The following is a 21,987-nucleotide window of genomic DNA, read 5'->3' on the forward strand; positions in this document are numbered from 1 at the left end:
GCCAGCTGGAAACCGGAGAGCAGGAAGAGTGTGCACGGAGGCGAAGGAAAGAACTTACACTAAAAACCTGGGGTCAGGGGAAAAACACCGCAGCCGCCTGTGGGACCCCTCCATCCAGCCGTTTGTTTCAGCAGAGACTCTGTGCTTCATTGGACTGAGTGAGTACCACCGTGCCGTGTGGCACAGCGCTGTACCCGCGCCCCTGCACCTCTACAGGCCCCATACCCGCCTGTCCACCATCCAACCCCATCACTGGGCCCCGGGATCACCAACCCCTACCCACGGAGGGGCAACACAACAACTGGCTGCTCCACACCATCACTCCCGGGATCCCCAGCCAGAGCAGCGGTGGTGTACATTCAATCACCACAACCGTGGGTGGCGTCACGGACAATAAACAGCCCCCACACCCAAACCCCCTTTCACTCACGGGCGAGGAGCGCCGCTAGAGTCCCCGGGATTCGGCCCATCGCTCGAGCCACCGAGCAGCAGCCGGACCCGAGCAGTGGGAGAGCGCGGCGTTCCCTCCTCCGCCCGCGACAGAAGTACCTTAAATAACCCGGAAGTGCCTCTCAGGTCAGCTGAGAGACTGCAGCTAAGGTTATGCTAGCCCTTTAAGAAAGGGGGCGTGCCCGCTTGAGATCACCTAGAGCAGAAGCAGGAAGTCTGCAATGACAACGCAGCATCTGGCAGACAGCAGCATGTGACGTGAATAGAACAGCCACCACAGGAGAGACAGACGGGTGAGCAAGTAAACGTCCTTGCTGGGGGAGAGGGGGAAGGACTATGCGGGGACGCCGGTGTGGGCGTTACACTACTTCCCCCTTAAGCCCCCTCCTATTTCATGAATCTCTTAAGAAGAAGATGGGCATTAATATTCTCCCTTGGCTCCCATGACCCCTCCTCTGGACCAAACCCCTTCCAGTCCACCAGGTAGTAGATTTTACCTCTGATCTCTTTCTTAGCAAGGATGACTTTGACATCATAGACGTCTTCATTACTGACCGGAGGCGGTGAGGTAGCAGGATCCATGTGATAATGGATCAGGATGACAAGTTTGAGAAGGGACACATGGAATGAGTTAGGGATCCATAGGGAGGCTGGGAGCTTCAGTTTGTAGGACACCTTGTTAATCTGTTGGAGCACCTCAAAAGGACTGATAAAGCAGGAAGGCAACTTGAGAAGGATGTATCTGGAAGAGAGCCATACCTTGTCTCCGGGCTGGAATGAAGGAGGGTCTAGGGGTCTCTTGTCCACATGCTTCTTCATATGGATGGAGGACTGCTCCAGGGAGAATTTGGTTTCCACCCAGATGTCGTAGAACATCTTGACAAGGGAATTAGCTGCAGGATTGCCGAAGGTGAGCACCACTGGGAACTGCATTCTGGCTCACTGTTCATACACGATCTCAAAAGGAGACTTGGCAGAGGACTCACTCACGTGATTTTTATACGAGAACTCTGCCTAAGGAAGGAGCTTGACCCAGTCACTATAATGCTCATTGACAAAGTGCCGCAGAAAGTTTGTCAAGATCTGGTTCACCCGTACCACTTGGCCACTAGACTGTGGATGGTAGGCCGACGAGAAGTCCAGGGTGACGTCCAGCAGCCCTCCAGAATTGCATGTGGCCCTCCAGAATTGAGACGTAAACTGGACACCTCTGTTGGATACAATGTGGAGTGGTTGACCATGCAGCCGGAAGATGTGCTGGATGAATTGTTCAGCGAGCACTGGTGCAGAGGGCAAACCGGTCAGCGGTGTGAAATGGGCAATTTTAGAGAATTTGCCACTACCTAGAGTCGGGAGATAAAATCCATCCCAATGTGCTGCCAAGGGGCAGATGGCACCAACAAAGGAAGCAGTGGGCTAGCAGGAAGCTTCTTCGGTGTCTTGTCGCGGGCACATGAGACAGGCCGACACAAACTTCAGCACATCTTGTCGCAATGCAGGCCATCAATAAAGATCAGCTGTAAAGACTTCTGTTCTGCGTGACCAGCCAACGGGGAGAAATGGCGCCACTGAAGAACTATGTCTGCTTCGGCAACGAACGTCTTACCGGGAGGAACCTGGGACACCTCTATTGGAGCCACTGTCACCAACCTGGAAGGCTCAATTATGTTTTGAGGCTCCTCCTGATCGACCGACAGAAATGACCGCCAGAGCACATCAGCATTGATATTCTTCTCAGCAGGGCGGAAATGCAGGACAAAATCGAAGCGGGTGAAGAACAGCAACCACCGAGGTTGGTGCAGGTTCAACCTCTGAGCTGACTAAAGCTAGGCCAAGTTCTTGTGGTCAATTTAGATTATGGCAGGGTGTATTGCACCCTCCATCAGATATCGCAAGTCCTCCAGAGCCATCTTGATTGCCAGTAGTCCCCAATCGTCAATTGAGTAGTTATGCTTGGCTGGGGAGAAAGCTCTGGAAAAGAATCCACAGGTTACAGTGTAACACCCACGCCGGCATCCTCGCACTCTCCTACTCCCCTCCCCTAGCGAGGATGTTGGTTCCCTCACCTGTCCAGGCGACCTGCGGCGGTGGTCCCATCCCATGCTGAAGCCTCACGGAGCGTTTGTATACCTGGTAGGCTCCAGGCCTCTGCGCATAGGGCGCACCCATAGCCACGCCCCCTTTCTTAAAGAGCCAGCGTCCTTCTAACCCGGAAGTACCTCCCAGGTCAGCTGGGAGGCCGCAGGTGCTTAAGGCACCTCTGCCCTATCAGTGGTGCCTGGGCAACGAGTCTAATACGTTGCTAGTCTTAGGTCCCATAGCACTGTGCTGCTGCCGTTGATACATTTGGGGTAGTTCTGTTTGCTGATACCAGTTTGCATTACAGAGCGCTGTTGCCGTATCCCTACCTGCTGCTGCTATGAGCCGCTACTTTGGCCGCCTACCGCAATACCTGCTGCCGCAAGCATCCACGCCGGCCGACTTACACGATACCCGTCTTTACAAGAATGCACACCGGACGCTGCTGTTGTTTCATCCATCCATCCATCCCTGATGGATTTTTAGCCCCACGCTACTGCCGCAACCTATTACTTGAGACTGTCACTCCTGTACCCCCTGGGGCCAGCCAATGCAGCACCAGTCTTCCCGAGTGGCACCCGGACTCATACCTGCAGCATAACACCCTCATCTTTAGGGGCTCTGGAGAAGACCAGGCTCAGGACCGTAGTCAAGCCCCTCTGGGTTTTCTGTATACTGCGGCCCAGTGGGTTCATTAACATCTTTGCTTGCCCGGTGAGCATAACATATAGTCTTAACTCATAGCTGACTTCTGTATGAGGACCCCACCAACACCAGAGGATGAAGCATCCACTTCCAGGATAAACTGCTTGCTATTCTCTGGTGTATGCAACATCAGAGCCGAAGCGATGGCCTACTTGAGAAACCTAAAGGTGTCTTCAGTTTCTGGGGTCCATACTTTCAGATTCGCCGCTTTGCAGGTCAAGCCTGAGCTTGAAAGAGCCAGGGACGAGAACCGTGGGTTGAACTGCCTATAATAGTTGTCGAATCCGAGAAACTGCTGGATCACTTTCAGACCATCAGGACACGGCAACTTCAATACTGCTGAAAGCTTGTCTGGATCCATCCTCAGGCCACTATCCATGATAATGTAGCCTAAAGGCCGCTTTACACGCTGCGACATCACTAGCCGTTGCTAGCGATGTCGAGCGTGATAGCACCTACCCCCATCGTACGGCCGATATGTGGTGATCGCTGCCGTAGCAAACATTATCGCTATGGCAGCGTCACACGCACATACCTGCTCTGTGATGTCGCTGTGACCGGCGAACTGTCTCCCTTCTAAGGGGGCGGTTCGTTCAGCGTCACAGCGACGTCACTAAGCGGCCGCCCAATCAAAGCGGAGGGGCGGAGATGAGCGGGACGAACAACCCGCCCACCTCCTTCCTTCCTCATTGCTGGCGGGACGCAGGTAAGGTGAGGTTCCTCGTTCCTGCGGTGTCACACGGAGCGATGTGTGCTGCCGCAGAAACGAGGAACAACATTGTTACTGCAGCAGCAACGATATTTGGGAAGAGGAGGGCATGTCACCGATTAGCGATTTTGAACGTTTTTGCAACAATTCAAAATCGCTAATAGGTGTCACACACAACGACATCGCTAAATCGGCCGGATGTGCCTCACAAATTCCATGACCCCAACTAGATCGCTTTAGTGATCTCGTAGCATGTAAAGCCACTTAAAGAAAAGCAGGGACGACTGCTCGAAAAGACACTTCTCGTATTTAGCGTGTAAACATTTCTCCCTTAACCTCTGCAACACCTGACAAACATTTCTTTTGTGTGTAGGTAGATCCGGTGAGAATACAAGAATATCATCCAGGTACACCACTACACATGTGTACAGCACATCTCGGACTATATCGTTGACAAATTCCTGGAAGACCGCTTGGGCATTGCTAAGCTCAAAAAGGCATCATCCGACACTTCTAGTGGCCATCACAGGTTTTGAAGGCCGTCTTCCATTCGTCGCCCGACCGTATTCGGATCATAATGTATGCACCACGGAGGTTGAGCTTGGGGAATATCCAGGAACCTCAGAGTCGATCGAACAGTTCCGGTATAAGTGGTAGCGGGTACTTGTTCTTGAATGAAACCTCTTACCAGAATCTCCTTTATGTATTCAGACATCGCTTGGTTCTCGACCTGAAACAGCGGATAAATATGACCTCGGAGAGGACTAGACCAGGGAGTAGTCCTATAGGGCAATCGTACTGTGTATGTGGCTGCAGGGTCTCAGCCTCTTTCTTGCCAAAGACATCCACATAGGCCCAGTAGGCGGATGGCAGACCCGGTAGATTAGAGGATCTCACAGGTGGTCTAGGGGGCTGCACAGGAACAAGACAGTTTTCATGGCAGGTGTGACCCCCCCCCAACTGAGCACATCTCAGGATCTCCAGTTCAGAACTGGTTCATGCTTCCGAAGCCATGATAGCCCCAGCAACAGTGGATGCGACACTCCCGCAAGGACATGAAAAGTGATCTTCGTATGCAGCATTCCCAGACTAGGACAACCTCCTCGGTGACAAACTGTATGACCCTAGGCAGAGGCTTTCTGTCTACAGACAGCACTGTAATGGGAGTTTGCAGATGACTAACAGGAATCTGGTACCGGTCCACTATGTTCTGTTGTATGAAATTCCCGTCGGCGCCAGAGTCTAAAGGCTGCTTTACACGGTACGACCGATTGTGCAATTTCACAATCGATCGTAGCCACCCCTGTCCTTTTTGCGTCACGGGCAAATCGCTGCCCGTGGCGCACAAAGTCGGTAACCCCCCGTCACACAACTTACCTCTCGTGTGACCTCGCTGTGGGCGGCGAACGTCCACTTCCTGGAGTGGGAGCGACGTTTGGCGTCACAGCGACGTCACACGTCTGCCGGCCAATGGAAGCAGAGGGGCGGTGATGAGCGGGACGTAAACATCCTGCCCACCTCCTTCCTTAACATAGCCGGTGGCGACCGCGTGACGCAGGTGAGCTGCTGTTCATCGTTCCCGGGGTGTCACACGGAGCGGCGTGTGCTACCCCGGAAACGATGAACAACTAAATTAAACGATATTATGGAACCTAGCGAGCAGTACACGACTCACGATTTGTGAGCGATACTGCGTCGCTAGGAGGTGTCGCACAGGCCGGCATCGCCAGCGATGCTGGATGTGCGTCACAAAAACTGTGACCCCGACGATCTATCGCACGATAGATTGTCTGGTGTAAAGCAGCCTTAAGAGTCTAGAAGGACCACTTCAGAGAACCGGGAGTCGTCACTAGTTACGAACGCAGTCATATATATATATATATATATATATATATTAGGGGATGAGGATTTGCATTTGTGTCGCCCCTGAGGCTTTGGTCGCCACAGGGTACTGCACCTCAATTAAGGTGCGGTATCTATCTCAGGTTAGGAGGAGGTTAATCACCGGTGTTCCACATTCACACACTACATACAACTTAGGAGCCTTCACACAGAGTGCGTTGGCTCAGGATAGGCAGGGGGGGGGGCATATGATCATGGGACTTCCTGGTCACTGAAGCCAGCTACCTGGTGGAGGGCGGGTTCCACTTAGGGTAGAAATATAGGCGCAACACACGCACATCAAAAACAGACCCGTCAGGACCATAGTTCTGGCAAGACATCTTTGGACAACTTGGACTTTACTGGGCCCAGGGGATTGAAGCGGGAGCTCAGCCAGGGTACCTAACTGCGGAGGGGAACACCCAAGAAATAGGACTCTCACTCCTTCTTTCTCAAAACACCGGTGGTGACCCCTTACCAGATTTGGGATTGACCTGAGCCCATCACAGCAGTGACCAGTGTGACCAGGCTGGCAGCTGATGTTGTGAGTAAACTACACCCTGAACCCTCAGATACTGTGTTGGCTCATCCTTACCGGTGCCACCACCCAGCACTTAGGCGCCAACAGCCATTACAACCCTCATCATCCACCCGGGGCCCACTCTGCCTGTGGGAAGTGACACCATCCCGGCTGCCATAACACCTGCCCCAGCGAGGAACCCGGCAGTGGCGGCTACATCCTGGCTGCATACCACAGGTGGCATCACGACAAACGTTTCCCAATACCCCCGCTTCCCTCACCATTTACTGTACGCCTCGGGTCAATGGAACCGGGCAAGGCCACCACGTGACAACGCCTGACCCAACCCGAAACGGCCCGGCGACGGTAGGTTAACCACCTGCCTCATGGAGCCCTACACATTCACCTAGGGTAGCCTCTCCTGCTGACTCAAGGCTGGAAAGTTACCTGACTTCTTGGGGCAGAAGCAGATTAGATGCGCAGAGCTTCCGCAGTAGTAGTACCCCTCATTGGTGCGACAGATCTCCTGGCGGCAGCGGGCTGGACGCACTTGATCAATCTCCATTGGCTCTGGGACCGCCGCTACGGAGGACGCACTGGCACAAGGAACCGAGAACATCAGGACAGAGGATACTGGGTGCGACAGCCTCCTCTCACGGGCCCTCTCACAAGTACATTTCTGAAAGCGCAAGTCAATCAGAATGCCCAAACTAATCTGGTCATCCTGAGAGGAGGGTAAAGCATGACCAGCTAACTCATTTTTTATTTTACCGGATAGGCCTCGCCAGAATGCTTTGACCAATGGCTTGTTGGTCCACTGCAGCGCAGACAATAAGGTGCGGAATCTTATAGCGTTTTGGCCTACAGTGAGATCCCCTTGTTGCAGGTGAAACAGCGCTTCGGTAGTGGATGCAATGCAGCCAGGTTCATCAAAAACCTTCCGAAAAGTCTCCAGGATGAGAGGCAGGTTGGAGACTAGTGGATCAAACCTCTCCAGAAACTGATTGATCCAGTCCAGAGCTTTGCCCTCTAGGTGAGAAGCCAGGAAGGCCACTTTGGCGGCATCTGTGGGATACTGCTGCGGTAAGAGACGGAAGTGCAACAGGCACTGATTGAGAAACCCTCGACAAAGCTTTGAATCCCCTCGGTACCGTGGAGGTCTGCTGAGATAAGGGGACGGACTGTTAGCCAGGAGGGAGGCCAGCACAGACAGAGGGCATAGAGGCTTGGCTGGTAGCATTCTTTAGAGATGTCAACCATTTGTCCATGGAGGCAAGATACTCCAGCACCTGACCTTGCGTACCTTTCTGATGAGAGAGCTCTTGTTGGAGGTTGGTAAGCTGAGTGTTGGTGGTTGCAGGATCTGCCAGCTACAGGGAGCTCAGTTCAGCGTCCATAGCCTGCAGAATGGTCATGAGTTGGTGTTGTTCCTCTCACCGATGAGCGAGTTCTCGCTGAGCAAAGAACGCGGGGGCAGCGTGGTTCATGGCCTGGGAAAACTGTTATGCTCACCAGGCGAACACTCTGAGTGGCTTGACTGCGGAACTACACCTAGTTTTCACCAGATGAGGGTGTTATGCTGCAAGTGAGAGACTGGGTGCCACTCTGGAAAACTGGTGCTGTGACGGCTGGCCCCAGGGGTACAAGAGCGATAGTCTCTGGAGAGAGATAACAGCAGCGGCAGGTGTCAAGGTTTCGACATGGATGGATGAATGAATGGATGGGTATGGCAGCAGCAGCTGGTCAGTATAATTTGCGGCAGTGGGTATTGTGATTAGCGGCCGGCATGGCAGCTTGTAGCAGAGCGGCAGGTTAGGGATAACAGCAGCCGTACACTGAAATACAAACATGTCAGCAGCAGAAACTAGCACAATATAACAGCAGTAGCAGCACAGTTCTAGGGGACCTGAGAACTTGCAACGTATAGGACTCATTGCCCAGTCACTTTCCTAAGGGGAGCAAGTATCTTAAATATCTGCAGCCTCTTAGGTGACCTGAGAGGCACGTCCGGGTTAGGGGTATGCTGGCCCTTTAAGAAAGGGGCATGGCCACGCGCGATTCCATAGAGCAGAAGCAGGAAGCCTGCGATAAGAACACAGCCTCCAGGAGACAGCACCAATAGATGGGAACAGAACGGCCACCACAGGAGAGACAAATGGGTAAGCGAGCTGACATCCCCGCCGAGGGAGGGGGGCAGGACGTTTCGGGGACGCTGGTGTGGGCATTAAACCTAGAATGATGATACTTTGCTGGCTGTCTTTCCAGTCATTTCAAAGATGAACCTTGGTAGGGATCTATCTTCCTCACTTATAATTTAATTTGCCTCACTATTCGTGTGGATTTATGGTTTACAGAACAATCTAGGGAATGCCTGCACAACATACAGACCGAAGGTTGTTGTGCAGCCCAAGGAAAGTCAGGAGACTCCGGTTTTCATCTTCGTATATTGAACTGTAAAAAACCATATACAATAGGACCAATTGAGTTCAATATACGAAAAACAAAAAAACCTCAATTTCAATTAAAATTAAACTTTTATTGATATATTTTAAAATTTAGACACCCATTAATAGTGAACACACAAAGGGCATAGATGATGAAGGGGAGGAGCTAAATATATGGGGTCCCTATAACACCCTATGGGACCTTGCTCCTACCTACCAACGGAGGGTATGACGCCGTAACTGTTTTGGGCGCCCCCGTTCCACGTCGGCTCACCCCCTAGTTGCCCTGGATAGTTAGTGAATTAAAATAGTAATTACACTACGGATGGCCATACAATAGTACTAGAATGTATTAAGTACAAAGTGCTCATGTAATCACACTGTCTGATAGATAACAGCTTCCTATCAGGAAAACCAGGACAAAAAAAGGCAGCCTCCTGAAGATCCTTATATCATGGAAAGGGGAAACGCGTAGAGGCGATACAGAGCATGCTGCTAAAAGGGAAGTAACTATTCTTTTCTTCCCTGTGGGGTTATCTATACCCCTTTTTTCTGCTCTATAAGAATCATCTGCATGATTGCCCTCAGGCATTGCATTACATGTATTCGCATCGGTTTATGCAGTGCAAATCTGTGCAATTATGATTGTGTAAAAGTTTATCCATGTGTGATTGCCATACCATACTATATCACACTGGGACATGGGAGGAAAAACTGACAGATGGAACTGAATTTTCCATTATGTTAATGTGCTCCTCCATTATGTTAATGTAGATTGTGTATTATGTACTATGTACTAATTTGTACTGGATCATGTACTATGGACTAATTTTTCTGCAGAAGCCTACCTATACTGGGGCTTAATATTTGATTTTTTTGTCCTGGTTTTCCTGATAGGAAGCTGTTATCTATCAGACAGTGTGATTATATGAGCACTTTGTTGTACCATGTACTAATTTGTACTGGATCATGTACTATGGACTAATTTTTCTGCAGAAGCCTACCTATATTGGGGCTTAATATTTGATTTTTTTTTTTTGTCCTGGTTTTCCTGATAGATAACAGCTTCCTATCAGACAGTGTGATTACATGAGCACTTTGTACTTAATACATTCTAGTACTATTGTATGGCCATCCGTAGTGTACCGTAATTACTATTTTAATTCACTAACTATCCAGGGCAACTAGAGGGTGAGCCGACGTGGAACGGGGGCGCCCAAAACAGTTACGGCGTCATACCCTCCGTTGGTAGGTAGGAGCAAGGTCCCATAGGGTGCTATAGGGACCCCATATATTTAGCTCCTCCCCTTCATCATCTATGCCCTTTGTGTGTTTACTATTAATGGGTGTCTAAATTTTAAAATATATCAATAAAAGTTTAATTTTAATTGAAATTGAGGTTTTTTGTTTTTCGTATATTGAACTGTACTCGCATCTGAATACTGGAGTGCTGGGGCAAAGGAGAGCTCATCATTCGCCGTCCTGGCATGCAGCAATGTGATGAGGTCATCAGACTGTGACCTTATCACACTGCTGTTATTGCCTGCGACACAGCACAGAGGAGGAAGGATGTGGTGTTGCTTTGAGGACATTTTATGAGTCATGGTGGAAATTGTGAAGGGGATACAGTATGCAGAGGGGCAATGTAAGATATTTTTTGGAAAAGTGCAGGATGTGGGAGAATATTATGAAATAATGCAGGGTGTGGGGGAACATTATGGAGCAGTGCAGGGTGTGGGGGAACATTATAGAGCAGTACAGGGTGTAGTGGAATTTTATGGAGCTGTAGAGAGTTTGGGGGAACATAGAGCAATGCAGATTGTAGGGCAACATTATGGAGCAGTTCAGGGTGTGGGGGAACATTATTGAATGGTGCAGGTTGTGGGGGAACATTATGGAACTGCTGGGTGTAGGGGAACATTATGGAGCTGTGTGGGTGAACATTATGAAGCAGTACAGGGTGTGGAGAAACATTATGGAGTGCTCCAGGGTGTGGGGAAATATTATGGAGCGCTGCAGGGTGTGGGAGGAATAATATGGAGCTGTAGAGGGTGTGGGGGAACATTGATCGGTGCAGATTGTAGAGGAACATTATGGAGCAGTGCAGGGTGTGGGGAAACATTAAAAAGTGAAGCATGGTGCGGGGAAACATAATGAAGCGGTGCAGGGTGTGACGGAACTTTATGGAGCAGGGCGAGGTGTGGGGGAACATTATGGAGCGATGCGGGATGTGGGGGAACATTACAGAGCAGTAAAGGGTGTGGGGGAACACAGGTAATACTGCTGGCTATTTAGATTCTCCTTGATCTGGTGCTGGTAGGATGAAGAGGTTCGTCTGGTCTCCTGAACTGTGGATAAAAGCTGGAATCAGCTGTTCTGTATTTACTAATTACCGCTGCAATAAAGACTCCTCTCTCAGCTCAGGGTGTTGTCAATGATATCTTTTGCTTAGCTAGCCTCTAGAGCAGGGGTCTCAAACTCGGCTGGTTGTATGGGCCGCACAGAAGAAAAAAATTATTTGGGGGGCCGCATTCTTTGCGGGACAAAGTGACATTTTTATTGGTACCATATATATTTTTTTACACACCTTTTGGATCACTTATTTTTAATATTTTTCACTTGTTTATTATAACAAATGTGCACATTCTTTGGTTAAATATATATATAAAAAAAAAAAATGATGGTAAAAAAAAAGTCATGCCTTATTTTGTTTTTTTTTTACATTTTATCCCTTTCTTGTAACTAATAGTTTTACAATTATCACTATATAGAAATTTTGGCCAACATCTTTTAGTAATGTTCCCCATCCTATAGTAATGTGCCCACCTTGTCCCCATCCTATAGTAATGACCCTAGCCTTGTCCCTATTCTAATGTCCCCGTCCAATAGTATTATGCCCATCTTTGTAATGTCCCCATCTTTTAGTAATGTGCCCACCTTGTCCCCATCCTATAGACATGTGCCCACCTTGTCCCCATCCTATAGACATGTGCCCACCTTGTCCCCATCCTATAGAGATGTGCCCACCTTGTCCCCATCCTATAGACATGTGCCCACCTTGTCCCCATTCTATAGTAATGTGCCCACCTTGTCCCTATTCTATAGTAAGGTGATCACCTTGTCCCTATTCTATAGACATGTGCCCACCCTGTCCCTATTCTATAGTCATGTGCCCACCTTGTTCCTATTCTATAGACATGTGCCCACCTTGTTCCTATTCTATAGACATGTGCCCACCTTGTCCCCATTCTATAGTCATGTGCCCACCTTGTCCCCATTCTATAGTCATGTGCCCACCTTGTCCCTATTCTATAGACATGTGCCCACCTTGTCCCTATTCTATAGTCATGTGCCCACCTTGTCCCTATTCTATAGTCATGTGCCCACCTTGTCCCCATTCTATAGTAATGTCCCCATCCTGTAGTAATGGGTGGTGGGGGCAGTGGCGGCGGCGGCCTGTGAAAGGGGGCGCTATAATTTACCGATCGCTCTCGGCTTCCTTCCACCCACGGACGCTGGAGTGAAGCTGAGGGAGCGGTCTCCAGCCCCAGATCCACAGTGATTGGAGAGACCGGCCTTGTGACCGATCTCTCCAATCAGAGCTGGGGGCGGGTGAAACTGAGGTCACCCAGCTCCAGCTAATGATCGGTGCTACAGCTGCACTGATCAGGGCTGGATTTCAATGTTACAGCCATTTTCAATGGCTGTAACATTACAGTGGCTGTGATTGGCTGACGAACACCGCACAGCCAATCACAGCCTCCGTAGGTCCGGGGAGGAGACACCACCCCTCCTGAGGTTCCCTCCTCCCCGAATCTAAGGTATTTGCTATTTGCAATGCAAACAGCGATCGCAGCCACCGGGGCCGCGATCTCGCCATGACGTACTGGGTATGTCATGGATCCTTAAGTACCAGGGAGCCATGATGTACCCAGTACGTGATAGGTCGCTAAGGGGTTAATGTGCCGTCCTTCACCTACACAAAAAATAAAAAACCACCATTCTTCTCACCTGTCCCGCGCTCCCTCGGCTCCTCACCTCTGCTTCTTGCTGTCTGCAGGACGTGCCCCGGTGACTATCGCGGCCGGTGCAGCCACTGGCAGCGATTTATGTCAGATGAATGTTTTGCCAGCGCTGCGCGCGCACAGTCCTTGCCTCTGAGAGCGCAGCGCCGGCAAAACACTCATCTGACAAAGTGCAGACAGTGGCTGCGGCCCCTGCACCGGCCGCGATAGTGACCAGGGGCACGGGCCTGGGGGCCGCACGAAGCAGCCTGACGGGCCGCGTGTTTGAGACCCCTGCTCTAGAGGGAACCTGTGAGCTGTGGACCAGCAAGTCATTTTGGGAACTGCAGTTGGAGTTTGCTTTATGGAAGCGGTGTTGAGTTTTCTCTTTCTTATCCCTTTCAGTTTGCCTCACTGGTCCATTCCCTTTACTCCTTCTTGCAGTTTAGAGTGCCTTGTATGATTGCTATTTAATTTACACCTATCTGTCTTTTCTTCTCTGTGTCTTTAACCTAGAGCTGAACTAGCGTTCCTGCTACCCTGTGTACTAAACCATGCTATGTCCGGGGAAAGACAGGAATAGGAACGTGATCACCGCATGGTGTGAAAAAACTCGTCTAGTGACATCCGGGAGTTCAGGACTGCTTAGGGTAAGTTTCAGGTATTGCTCCTCCACATGCTTCCCTAGTGGCAGTGTATATCTTTTTCTGTCTCGCCTTGCGCCAACCTTGGTGGAGCGCAACAACCCTGAGCTGCACTGGAGTGGTACCTCGTGTATATCGTCAGACAAGTCCAACCTCACCATTAGAGGTTCTGGTGAAGGCTGGGTAGGCACTTAGTCATGCCCCTTTCTGAAAAGACTGGTTGTGGGATCAGTGGGTCAACTTCCCTCTCTCCCCTCCATCACTGTACCGTGACACACAGGTTGTAAAGTAACAAAATAGGTGTATGTGTATATGTATGTATGTATGTATGCATGTATGTATATATATATATATATATAATATATATATATATATATATATATAATATTGTGTATAATCTCTGTAAATAACACTTAGACAGGAATCACACTTGCGCATATCTCGTGCGAATATCACGTCACGTGTCGGGTGATGTGATGCGAGACTGGTGTGAGATAAGCGTAAGTGTGACTCTGGCCTTATACTAACAGGCGTGATCGTCCTCATTTTTTGTTTAGCCTCTGAATAAGGTAAATTTCAGTTTAAGGCCATTTTTACACATTCAGTACTGTATTTTTCCACTACCCACAACAGCACCCAGGAGAGAGGATCCACCCATCTCAAAATGCAGGAAACCTACAGCTTTAAAAGGTGGAGCCTCTCTATACGCTTCAGCGGTTTCCTGTCCTTTGGAGTGAAACTTAAAGCACCCGGTGCTGCCAGGAAAAGATAGATCTACAGAGCTCACCTGAGTGGCCATCTCCGGGGGGGGGGGGGGGAGGAAAGAGCACGGGTTGGTTTGGCATCTATGCATTCCTAGAGCAGACCCCTGGCGACACCTGGAAAGAGGAGTACAGCCTGGTTCGGCGTCGGTGCATCCTGAAACAACGTGGGGCCAGAGTGCACAAGGCACGCGGGAGGTCATTGGACTCCTGGCATGCGGTACATCGTGGCGCTGTCTGCATGCGCCCCTGTGACCTGGACCGGAAGGAGGTATTTTCGGTGACGTCACGGAGCAGGAAACTGCACAAATTCAAACCCTGTGAAGGGGTTTGGTGCTACTTCTCAGGATGGGAGCAACCCAGCCTGCAGAGACTGTGGAAGAAACAGTGCCCCTTCAAAATGGGAAAAAGTCAACATAGCGATATAACTTTTGTGCCCGAACTGTTTCATGGTGACAATAGACCTCAAAGATGAATATTTTCATGTACCTATATTCCAGGAAGATCAAAGATATATCAGGGTAGCGGTAGCCATTCAGGATCAGGTTACACATCTTCAGTTTCAGACCCTCGCCTTTTAGCTCTCAATGGCCCCCAGGGTGTTCACGAAATTGGTGGCGGAAATGTCAGCACATATCAGAGAAAGGAATGTTTTGTTTGTCTTATACTTAAACGACTTCCTGATTGTGGGAAAATCAAAAGTCAAGCTGCGCAGATGCAGTAAATAAGGTCAGGTATATTTTAATCTCCCTGGGCTGGTTGATAAATAAAAAAAAATCAAAACTAGTCCCATAACAAAAACAAATCTTTTTAGACATCCTGCTGGACTCCACATGCCAAAAGTCGTTCCTTCCAGAAGAAAAAATAACAGGAATACAGGAGCTGGTGCAAAATTTGGTAACCAATCCCGCTACTACACTGAGGAAAGTGATGTCGGCCCTAGGATTTTTAATATCATGCATCTCGGTGGTTACATGGGCCCATGCCCATTTTCGAAAACTTCAATTGGAAATCTTAAGAGAAATGGATGTCAACGGAACCCTAGATAGATTGATGCAATGAACTTCAAGAACATGGCCGCAGAGTCGATTCAATGAAGCCCACAGTCTGCACCTGCTGCTGAAACACCCCATTCTTTGACATCACCCCAACCCGCCCGCAGATCAATGGCACCCACCATGACACCCTGAGTGCGTCCTGTGGCCCTGCCTCCTTGATCCCGCTCCACCACTGCCGCCTCAGTAAGCCATATCCGGGGGATTCCACAAAGCCCACAGTCAGGTCAATGTCACCCGCCGCCATGACACCTCATCCTGTGATCCTCCATCCTGTGACCCTCCTGAGTCGCTCAACTACAGTGTCATCCCTGCAGCCCACCCGCAGATCATTGGTGCCTGCTGCCGCGACACCCCTGAGCCTGCTGTATCGCCTCCTGAGCCGCAACCCCACCCCCTCCCCCCTGAGCTTGCAGCATCGCTCTGCCTCCTGTGACCTTCCTGGGCCGGTCCACCACTGCCGCTCTCCCCTGGTGAGCATTAGGTTTAAGACACACTAGGATTATAAGACGGACCCTCATTTAAAAAAAAAAATAAAAATCCTATTTTCTCCCTCTACATTTGGGGTGCGTCTAATAATCCGGTGTATCTTATAAAAAATACTGTATATGGTGAGTATTTTACCTCGGTATTTGTAAGGAAAAACAGTGGTGCCCGTGTTTCTGTTCCACTCCTGATCTTACAAACATGGATGTAAACTACTGACCAAATACTGTGTGTGACCGTGACCTAAAAGGTAGAACTTCATTAATGTTCCTGTAAATGAATGAAACGTTCACTTTTGTCAGTGAATAATTACTATTATGAAACTACAGCTCTAATGCTATGTGAGAGTGCAATAGAAAGTGTGTTTGGGATGGTTTCCTAGCTATAGAGATAAGGATACTAAGATAAAAGCACAAGGAAACAAATAGCAGCTTGTCACACAGTACGGTAAATCATTTCTGTTACCGACTTTATCATCATCATCTATTGTGCACTTTTATTCTATGCTGCTAGAATTTATGTACACATACCAGCTTACAGACAATGGAATGGAGGAGTAAAGTGTAGCCCTAGAAAAGATTTCAGGTTAACGAAAAATTACAAATTACAGCAATGGTAAGCTTAATTGCCTTTGCTCATTATAATGTCTCTTTAAGGCCCCCTTCACATGTCCGTGAAAATCACACACGTTTTTCACGGACGTGTCAAAGGTGTGTATTGTCCTCCGTGTGCCGTTTTTATGGCACAACGTATGTTCTCCGTGTGTTATCCGTGATAACACACGGAGAACCGGAATTTTCTGATAACCTGTCCTTGACGTTGCTGTCTGTGGTGCTGATCTTCGGTCTTCAGTCCTGCCGACTCCCAGCTGCTGCTGCTTCCGGCGCGCAGTGGAGTGAATATGTGATGAGCATAATGAGCGGGGGTCGGAAGCAAGTGACAGCAGCGGCAGAGACAGCAGTGCTGGAGAACATGAGTATAGAATTTTTTTTTTTTTTTTACAAACACGTGTGTTTTCTCCGGTGCGTGTCACATCCGTGCGGGCCGTGTGACACCCATGATGCCGGAGAAAAACGGACATGTCTACATGTGGAGCACACGTATGCTCCACATTTAGACACGGTCTATAGCCAAATACGCACGTGTGCGCAGACCCACTGATTTTAATGGGTCTACGTGTGTCCATGTCTCCGGCACGTGAGGAAACGGACCAAACACGTACCGGAGACAAGGACGTGTGAAGGGGCCTAAAGGGGTATTCCAATCTCAGGCACACTCTGTAATTTTCAAAACACTCATATTTTTCAATGACTCCATTCTTGAGACCTGTGGATCCTGGAAACTTTCCATAAACGTAAAAAAATGGTAGTACCCCTTTAACAATTCTTGTGGCCTTAAGAGTTTTGACTTTTGTTTGTCTGGAAGGAGTGTGAAACATCTGAGTGGGCCCCTAAACAGGTAACCATGATAACTACGGTTGCGCAGACTAATCGTGTGCATAGTGGAACCTCAGCAGATGACACTGATATTACCGCTATATGGTGACTAGATATTGGTCCTGTAGCACATACAAGAGATTACAATACAGTTATAGATGGTCACTTAGCTCACGTTCTTTCGGATGGAATTGTTCACCTTTCCGTCTTTTCCATCTGTCCCAGACTGACATGACGACTTTTCCAGCTACAACTCATCTACAGTGATTACAACAAAGACACATTTGACTTCTCACATTTCTGGCACTGTCCCCCTCTAATACCAACCTGCAAAAACTCCTCATCCTACTGATACCCTAATACTGACTAACTGCCCCACATAGTAATGTTAGCACTGTGTCCCCCACATATTAATACCACCACCGTGCCCCCACATATTAATGCTTCTACTATGCCCGCACATAATAATGCCACTGTGACGCCCCTGCGGTAACCAGGTGTCTCAAAAAAAAGGTAACAACAAGGTAATAGCCCAGGTCCAATATAACTGCTCCAGTCACTACACACACACTAAAGCTGGTGTCACACACAGCGACAACGACGTCGCTGCTACGTCACCATTTTCTGTGACGTTGCAGCGACGTCCCGTCGCTGTCGCTGTGTGTGACATCCAGCAACGACCTGGCCCCTGCTGTGAGGTCGCCGGTCGTTGCTGAATGTCCAGCTTCATTTTTTGGTCGTCACTCTCCCGCTGTGACACACACATCGCTGTGTGTGACAGCGAGAGAGCGACGAAATGAAGCGAGCAGGAGCCGGCACTGGCAGCTGCGGTAAGCTGTAACCAGCGTAAACATCGGGTAACCAAGGGAAGACCTTTCCCTGGTTACCCGATGTTTACGCTGGTTACCAGCCTCCGCCACTCTTGCTGCCAGTGCCGGCTCCTGCTCTGTGACATGTGGCTGCAGTACGCATCGGGTAATTAACCCGATGTATACTGTAGCAAGGAGAGCAAGGAGCCAGCGCTAAGCAGTGCGCGCGGCTCCCTGCTCTCTGCACTGTGACATGTAGCTGCAGCACACATCGGGTTAATTAACCCGATGTGTACTGTAGCAAGGAGAGCAAGGAGCCAGCACTAAGCAGTGCGCGCGGCTCCCTGCTCTCTGAACTGTGACATGTAGCTGCAGCACACATCGGGTTAATTAACCCGATGTGTACTGTAGGAGAGCAAGGAGCCGGCGCTAAGCACGGCTCCCTGCTCTCTGCACATGTAGCACAGCGACGTTATGATCGCTGCTTCTGCTGTGTTTGACAGCTAAGCAGCGATCATAACAGCGACTTACAAGGTCGCTGTTACGTCACCGAAAATGGTGACGTAACAGCGACGTCGTTGTCGCTGTCGTTTAGTGTGAACCCAGCTTTACACACCAGATTATTTACACTCACTACCTGGCTGGCAGCCTCACCTAGCCAGATGACAGGGCTGGGCACTGTGAGATAACATGCACCCAACTGGGAGGAAGAGACCAGACTTGGGGGAGGAGAAAGTGACCTGGGGAGTGTGGGTAAACAGTGAGACAGTTAGAAGAGTTTAGGAGGAGGAAGTAGTAAGTTGTGAGGAGAGGAGTAGTAAGAAAGGTGTCAAGACAGACCAGAGACTCTTGAGACACAGAGAGAAAATGGAAGGAACCAGAAAGGAAAGTGAGGAGTAAGTCCCTGTGCCCAAACTGCGTATTTTGACGCAGATTTTGAATCATATTTTCAGAAATCTGCAGCAAAATCTGCATGTCCATTGTGAAGCCAGCAAAGTCTATGAGAATTCAGAAGTGCTGTGCCCACGTTGAGTATCTGTCTCTTGCGCATTTGGTGGAGATTTCTTTTTTCTGCACCAAATACGCAAGGGAAAAATAAGCAACGTGGGCAAAGCACTTCTGAATTCTCATAGACTTTGCTGGCTTCACAATGGACATGCAGATTTTGCTGCAAATTTCTTAAAATATGCGTCAAAACTACACAACGTGAGCACTGGGCCTAAGAAAGTTGGCGGAGTGGTAGTTAAAACACTGCAAAGACCTGAGGAGAAAGAACAGCCACTCAGAGGAGGAAAGCAGCTGCAGAGCAAGAGAGCAAGCTCCAAGGACAAAGGGATCCCGTGGGGTGGACATTCAGGGCTCACAGTACTTTGCACACACGGGTTGCAGATCCCAGAACAGACAAGGACTTCAAGCCATCTGTTAACTCTGCCAGGTGGGTGGATTTTCAGGACTCATCTGCCCCACTAATGTCCAAGGCATTAGCAGCAAAGAGGGGACCGGAACATATTCCCTTAAATAGTCCAAGCTACCTACGGCAGGACCCAGACACCAGGAGGACCTCCAAGTGCTCCACGCCATTGAGGACCCACATACACAGGAGTGCACAGGTGGAGAGTGGCACCAGGTTGGCAGGCACAGCCATCAGCACGCGGGCGCACCTGGAATCCAGTACGTCTCCAGGGCGTAAAACCAGTGAGTAAAAACCATCAAACTGCCCTCTTTGTCTGGACTGCTTCATTGCCTCGCGCCTCCACATTAACCCTTCACCTACCCCTGGGGAGAAGCCCTGCTCGCGTAGGGCTCCATCATCCACGCTGCCCCCATCCATCATCCCCAGTGGGAACCTGCAGTGGCGGCCCTACTATCCCTGGCCGCAAACCGCGAGTGGCGTAGTCGGACTTTATTTTTATTTTTCATTTAAAACTGTTTGATGGTGCCCCCGGGTCCAGGACCCCTCAAGCCACGGACCGCCCGGATCCGAGCAGCTCGGCTGCCTCGGGGCGCGACACCACCACTGTGCCCCCCACATACTAATGCCACCACTGTGAGCTTTACATGGTAAAATGCCTCCTTTGTGCCCTCTAGATGGTAGAATTGCCCCTAGAAAATATTAACTCCCTGTATAGGTGCCCTAGTAAAGTGCCCACATTTTGCTCTTGGAAAGTAATAATGTCCCCTGTGTGCCTGTGACGGTCACAATACCCTGAGTGCCCCTATAACAATAATGTGTCTTAAGTGTCCATTTAACAGTTAATAATGTCCCAAAATGTACAGCTCGTCTATACAGTATGAAGCCCCTATACACCGTATGATGTTCCCATAGCTCCTCCTATACACAGTATGATACCTCTACAACTCCCCTATACACAGTATGATGCCTCTACACCTCCCCAGAGCATGATGTACCCATAGCACCCTATACACAGTATGATGAGCCTACAGCTCCCCCAAAACAATGGTCCACAAACTGTATAATGGCCATCACAGTAGCCAACTCACTGATTAATTGTCCCCACAGCAGCCCCCACATTTTATAATGGCTCTGTATAAGGGCCCCCAAAGTAGTTTCCACAGTATATGACATCCTCCACATTAGCACCCATACTGTAGAAAGGCCCCCTATTAGCTCCCACACTGTATAATGACCCCTACATTAGCTCCCACACTGTATAAAGGTTCCTCACACTGTATACATTCCCCCCACACCAGTGGCATAACTGGAGTCCGATGGACCCTGATGCAACATTGACATGTTTTATGTCACATGTATGGGCCCTTGCAGCTTTCTAAATCCTATAAAGATATGTGTTGCACCCCCTTCATTATGTAGTCAAGTCCCCTACCGGTGTATATGGGCCCCCAAAATGTGCCCCATTCTGGTGTATATGGACTCCCAGCTTGGGATCCATGCTATTATATATGACTCCCACCCTAGCCCCTATGTTGGTATATAAGGGCCCCTACCCTGGGCCCCATGCTGGTATATTGAGCCCCCAGCCTGGGTCCCATCCTGGTGTATATGAGCCTCCAGCCTGGGCCCTATGCTGGTATATACAGTTAGGTCCAGAAATATTTGGACAGTGACACAAGTTTTGTTATTTTAGCTGTTTACAAAAACATGTTCAGAAATACAATTATATATATAATATGGGCTGAAAGTGCACACTCCCAGCTGCAATATGAGAGTTTTCACATCCAAATCGGAGAAAGGGTTTAGGAATCATAGCTCTGTAATGCATAGCCTCCTCTTTTTAAAAGGGACCAAAAGTAATTGGACAAGGAACTCTAAGGGCTGCAATTAACTCTGAAGGCGTCTCCCTCGTTAACCTGTAATCAATGAAGTAGTTAAAAGGTCTGGGGTTGATTACAGGTGTGTGGTTTTGCATTTGGAAGCTGTTGCTGTGACCAGACAACATGCGGTCTAAGGAACTCTCAATTGAGGTGAAGCAGAACATCCTGAGGCTGAAAAAAAGAAAAAATCCATCAGAGAGATGGAAATAAATAATACAATAAATAATAATAAATTATACAATAATAAATAATACAATAAATACAAAGGGTTCACATCTAGATGCAAACCATTCATCAATTCCAAAAATAGACAGGCCAGAGTTACATTTGCTGAAAAACACCTCATGAAGCCAGCTCAGTTCTGGAAAAGTATTCTATGGACAGATGAGACAAAGATCAACCTGTACCAGAATGATGGGAAGAAAAAAGTTTGGAGAAGAAAGGGAACGGCACATGATCCAAGGCACACCACATCCTCTGTAAAACATGGTGGAGGCAACGTGATGGCATGGGCATGCATGGCTTTCAATGGCACTGGGTCACTTGTGTTTATTGATGACATAACAGCAGACAAGAGTAGCTGGATGAATTCTGAAGTGTACAGGGATATACTTTCAGCCCAGATTCAGCCAAATGCCGCAAAGTTGATCGGACGGCGCTTCATAGTACAGATGGAAAATGACCCCAAGCATACAGCCAAAGCTACCCAG

General features: G+C 49.1%; 1 long non-coding RNA gene across 1 annotated transcript in view; it reads left to right on the forward strand.

Annotated features, from left to right (window-relative positions):
- The window catches only part of LOC142296773 (uncharacterized), an 80,021-nt gene that overhangs the window by 5,974 nt on the left and 52,060 nt on the right, over nt 1-21,987 (forward strand). Inside the window, exon 2 of the long non-coding RNA XR_012751692.1 lies at nt 13,309-13,442. This is a non-coding gene — a long non-coding RNA (uncharacterized LOC142296773). The remainder of the gene's footprint in view (nt 1-13,308; nt 13,443-21,987) is intronic.

Source organism: Anomaloglossus baeobatrachus, chromosome 3 (genome assembly GCF_048569485.1).
Source record: "Anomaloglossus baeobatrachus isolate aAnoBae1 chromosome 3, aAnoBae1.hap1, whole genome shotgun sequence".
In the NCBI taxonomy this organism is placed as follows: Eukaryota; Metazoa; Chordata; class Amphibia; order Anura; family Aromobatidae; genus Anomaloglossus; species Anomaloglossus baeobatrachus.